Source organism: Telmatherina bonti (genome assembly GCF_933228915.1).
Source record: "Telmatherina bonti genome assembly, chromosome: 15".
Taxonomy (NCBI): domain Eukaryota; kingdom Metazoa; phylum Chordata; class Actinopteri; order Atheriniformes; family Telmatherinidae; genus Telmatherina; species Telmatherina bonti.
The window spans coordinates 25,597,342-25,603,341 of record NC_136613.1 but is presented as its reverse complement, the minus strand read 5'-3'; positions in this window follow the sequence as shown (position 1 = coordinate 25,603,341).

Sequence of the window (6,000 nt, the reverse complement as noted above, 5' to 3'; positions counted from 1 at the left end):
TGATTTACATTCAGCAGACAGAAGTAAAGCAAGAAAAAAAAAAGTAAGAAAAAAGCAGATTTCCATTTCTCTAACAAGGAAAAAAAGAAGTCTTAACCCAAACAAGATGATCTAGGCTCTCAAAATAACACATTAGTATTCATCAGTTTGGAAAAGTAATTTGTGATGCATTAGACATAGTCCCTTCACATGTGGATGCCTTACTTGTGCCATTTGTTCAGAAAATCTCCTAAAGACTCAGACAACACTAAATCCCAAACTGCCTCTGAGTGGCAAGCAGTGAATTTGTTAAGGTTTTAGCATTCAGACAGTAAATGGATTCAAGGCTTGAACTGAAAAAGAAATCAAATACAATCTGATTTAAAATGCTTTTTAATGAGCAGCTGAGAAAATGGCAAACATCTATGTCTTGTTCAGTCTACCACGATGCAACTTATTTACCAAAAACATGTTTACTGAAGCGAACACGCCCTTTTTTATATTAGGTTCACAACAGTTTAACATATGTGAACATTTATTTGAACATTTATTTTGTATCTGAGGTGCATGAGGAGCTTAATTCACCCAAGATGTTCACTAAATAACCAGCATAAAACTGCATTTGGACAAATCTGAACAAGCTGTCTTTATGCAGTCCCTGATCTCACAATCCTCACTGACAGATCCGAAGATGCTCAGCCTTTAATGAACATGTGCTTTCATGCTAATATGGGAGGATATATATGGGGAAAGGAAAGAGTGACTGTTTTGCTTGTTTGTTTGTTTTTGTCAACAAGCAAACAGCAGACTGAAATGATGCTCGTCAAGCAGGGAAAGAAATTGTCGCTTCTCTTTCATCAGATCCCTGATGAATGAGAAGTCTCCCAGTCATGAAGGGAGAATTTCTTCAGGTATCAGCGGGGCAGTGGCTCAGGCTGTTCAACACAGGTGGCAGAAGAGCTCGCTCTGTTGTTCTAAGATGCTGGAGGGCAGGTGAGCCTCTGTCAGAGATGAGGGTGGGTTGGATCCATGATGCGTGCCACGTGTTGTCGGTGTAGCTGACAGGGTCAGTGGTACCTCTTACGCTTTACGACTTTTCTTGCTAGCTCCCATCTGTCGTGTACAGAGTGACTATATGTTGGATAATAAGCCAGCATCTGGCCAGTAATGAAGTAGCCAAAACAGGATTAAAATATCAAATGATAATGGACATATGAAGAGAAAAAGATTCACAGAGGATTAACCAGTCAAGATTTCCTTGTGTGTATGTGTGTGTGTCCCAAGTAATTTGAGATTGAGGATTAAGCAATACTTTTGTCTAATTGTTATACTTGCAATTTCTACAGTAAAGAACAACAAACAACTACCAAAAGTGCATTTAAGTCATTAAAAGACAACCTAACATGATGAATTACACTTTTTTTAAAACATATTTAACATACTAAAGACATGTGTAAGATGCCTTTTCTTTATTTTAGAATCTCAACTTTTTATTAAGTTTATATATTTTATAAGCAAACTCCATCATTAAAATGTCTTTGTGCATATTAAATGTTATATATTTATTTGGCCTATAGTGAGTTGTAGTGCATTAGACTGTGGAAAAACAACAAATTTCTGTCTGGTATATGAAAATAATATAATAATATTTTTTTTTTTAAAAAGTTTTAAAATTAGTTCATTTATTACTATGTCAAATAATAGAAATGTCTTTATAGAAAACTCTGAAACATATATTTTATATAACTGTGATTTAAAAAAATGCTTAAAGCTTTGGTAATACTTTACAATAAGGGTCCATTAACTAACATTAGTTGGTGCATTAATAAGTGTTAATTAACTGTTAAATAAAATATTACTAACTATTATAATGTCTTACTTAGCATGATGCAGCCTGTTATTTAAGCAAATATGTGGTGTAACATGATACACTACATTGTTTGTAGAATCACCAGGTTACTTCTCTCCAACAAAGTTTAGGAAATACCACACATTTTCACTTTAAAAAATTGGCTTGTATTTATACTAAATATGCATGTATGATAAGTGAACATCCACCATTCAGGGCTGTGGTATTGAAACCAGCAAACTGTTGCCAGTCAGGAGACGAGTTAAAAGCATCTTCTCAGCCCTCAGTTTTCTGATTTGCTTCTGTGCCAGCAAAGAAATACTTTCCAGTTCTGATGTAAATCATAAGATTGAAGCATACTAACATCTGATGGATGCATTATATATCTGCACTCCCAAAATATGCCTGTGGAGTCCAGTACAGATCGGAAATCCTGGAATCCCATGTCCCATAACCCCTATTATAACCATAATCTTGCCATTCTGGTAAGAGTACAGTTGCCCTCCAAGGTAATATGGCATGCTGGATACAGATTTTAGTATAGCTGAAGGCAACTTTGTCTCTGCTGCAAGCATTATATCAACTCAGTTGAGTTTTGGCACCAAATGACAACAAAGTCATCACAAGGAACTTAACATGCATGATCAATCCCAACAACTGAATTTTGATCCATTTAAAAACAAATCCACATTAGACCTGTTTATAATCACCATCTTCATTTTAGCCAGATCATAAAAGAACAATTGCCTTGTTGAGAAAAAAAAACAGATTGCATCAAGTCTTTCCTTATATCAGATGTGGTTAGCTTAGAGCAGTGTTTCTCAGTTCCGGTCCTCAGCCCCCCCCTGCCCTGCATGTTTTATAGGCAACCCTACTTTAACACACCTGAATGAATTAAAAGCTCGTTAACAGGCTGCAAAGAACTTGATAAGAAAGTTCAATAATCTGACTCAGGTACTTTGGAGGAAGAATGTGTCTAAAACATGCAGGGCAGGGGGGCCTGAGGGCTGGATTTGAGAAATACTGGCTTAGAGGAATACAAGCACACATGGGAAGCAGGTTAATTGCACAATGTTGTTCTGATCTTAAAATTTATATTAGCCCATGTCAGCAATCATCATCCATAGCCGCTTAAGATAACGTAAGGGTTTACATGGCAACCACAAAATCACACCGGATTAGTCGTAGCTAACCTGAACAATCCATCATTTTGATTTAAGACACATATTCAGATGTTAGAAGAAACTAAAGTCAGAAACAGAGAGGAAAATTCTGTAGCCAGCGTGAGATAGCTGATATCACAAGGTCACAATCATAGTAATATTGCATTTTATCTATAGAGCAATTTACAGGACACTCAAACATTTAACATACAAACTGACTGTAAAATAAAGAAAAAAGCAAAACATATAGATAAAATTGGAGAAGAGTAGACAACAATTTTCCAGTAATGTTGAATATTAAGAATTAAAACTTTTTTTAAACAGATGAGTTTTGAGTAATTCTGTGCAGATTCTGATTCCAAATGGAGAAGACTGTCTCATGCTTGATCCTGATAGGAGGGAGTTGGAGCCGGACTGGTGGGATGAAGAGTAGAGGTGGAGGAGAAGGAGTCTTGTTATGGAAGCCTTAGAAAGCCATTGTGTCCATCTCTGTGGCCCTCCCAATCTTGAGATTCACTTTTTTTTTCCTTTTCATTTATTTAAAGGTTAATGGTTTTAGTTTTGTTGTACTGGTACAATGACAACAAAGGGATTCTGATGTTCTGTCAGAACACTTGATGTTAGTGTGAAAGTTTATTGTTACTTGCAAGATTTCCTGCTAATAAATCCATTTTGTCACTCAGTGGAACGTCGTAATTTTCTGTTGTTTACAGCTAAAATAATGACAATAAAAGTGTTAAAAACAAATGCTAACTGTGCATACCCAATGGTAAAATAGCCTGAAAATAATTAATGTTTTAGTCCGCCTGACAGAAAACCAGAAACAAAACCAGCAGGAGGTCCAGAAATGTGTTTATTTGTCATGATGTGCTGAGAGATTGTTGTGGACTTTTTACGCAATGATTACAAACAATTACCTCCGTGTTTCTTTAAATGATGAGCATCTGCATACATTTAAAAAGCAAACAACAAAATCTCTGACAAAATGAAATTTTTGAAAGTGTTGCAATTAACTGTATATTGCAGATGTGTGTGTGTGTGTGTGAGTGTGTTTTTGTTTCCTTGTGTTTACTTGCTTTCATGTTTGTTTTTTGGATGAAATGATTCAACATTTGTTTTCAAGATTTTCTTTTTTTTGTAATCAGGGTAAATAAGTAGAAAAATAAACTTCACTTCGAGGTGAACCAGTATGCGCCCATTTTCCAATTAGCTGCTTCGATACCTTAAAATGAACTTTTAGAGGCACATCTTGCCTAATTCTCAACGTGGCCACTCACTCTAAACTGTTATTTATTCTGTCTTCAGACACTAAAAATGTAAAACAAATGTACATTCACTTTATTTTATCTTGTTCTGTTGGGAGACATCGTTCAAGAGAATAAAAACAGCAGCCAGTGCTGCATTCAGTTGTCTAAGAGATGTTATGCCAAATGGTCAGATTAACTGTTTACATTTTTCCTTCTTCCTTTTTTTTTTTTTGCTTATAAATATTGGGGATGTTTATGAGTTCTATGTTGCATTACTCCCTGGAACAGTATGTCGTGTGTGTAGTTCGAGTGAAGTGAGCCTGAGGGCTATAAAAAAATCACTGAACCTTGTTCTTTGCACTCATGTGCAAGGCATGGCAATTCCTCAGTCCACTGCACAAGCTTCGCATATTCCCTCTTCCCTTTGGGCAGTGTGTTCTTACATATACAGGAAAATGAGTACCCATATGGTCCTTCAGAAGATAGTACAACCTTAATAATGAGAGCTCTCATTAGGCAGTGGAACCTCTGACTTTCATCTACTATTATAATATGGTAGCAGAATTTGTGCTCACAGAGGCTGAACTAAGCTAGTGAACCACACCATATCCAATCTCAGCATTAATGCAGGCTGATATGTTACCTAACAAGCTACACCATTTTATTTCAGCATTTTTATAAAGATGAAAAGTCACAGTACACCTCAAGTGTTGTGGCTTTTCAACCAATACCTCTAAATTCCCTGCAGATTAGTAGACTGTAGAATGGGTTGAGACTAAAATGAAATAACAAAAGAATCACACTTTGTGAGAATAACTGAAAACATTTTTGGTTTGTGAATTTATTCTGCCACTGTACATGTAGCAAAGACTGATCTCATCACATAATCAAAGTTTAAGGCTATCATCCTTAACTTTTGGTTAATTCAAAGCAATTTTTGTCAAACTAGCAAACAGGCCTCCCCCCTTGCACACACTCAAAAATAGAGGTACCAGCTTGTACCTAAAAAGGTACAAATGCTTGTCGCTGGGGGTGTACTCTTTTGAGAGACATGTCTGTACTGTTCAGTTCTGGTCTACTTTTGTAGCATATCAAGTTCAACCTCACCTTATCAAGTTTTATGTTTTCACAGCATTAGGCCTGGTCCATGCAACTTAGCAATATTGTCTTATCTTTAATCTAGAAATAATCTTCAAAAACTCAAAATACTGACCAGACATACACTTAGTTTGCAGCATCTGACCTTCATTGTCTGGTCTAGTAAATGACTGTTAAGTAGTACTACTGTCATCACTCAACTCTGCTCTAGTTTGTAACATTACAGCCATTAACATTACATTTTTCAATGCTGCAGGTACCCTTATGGTCGAAATGGTACAAATTTGTACTTTATGTCACTTTGAACCCTTTTTCGTACTCTGATGGTGTGCTTCTGGTCTCTTAAAGACCAGTATTGTACTTTTGAGAGAACATTTCTTTAAAATGTACCTATAGGTACAGAAATGTCCTTATCTTGTACCTCTATTTTTGAGAGTACAGGGGGAAAATAATAATAAAATCATAATTAAATGAGTTTTAAAATCAGTTTGAACTGTAAGTGGATTTTAGCCAAAGTATGACTAAAATGTTCAATTAATCCTGGGAGTTAAATTTGTGTAGCATGTGAAGTGCTTTAAGCACATTGTCCAGTTTATGCCTCAAGCTTTGACCAGGAAGTGTCAAAAAGAAGCCAATAACTAGAGAAAATAACAACATAGGCTAA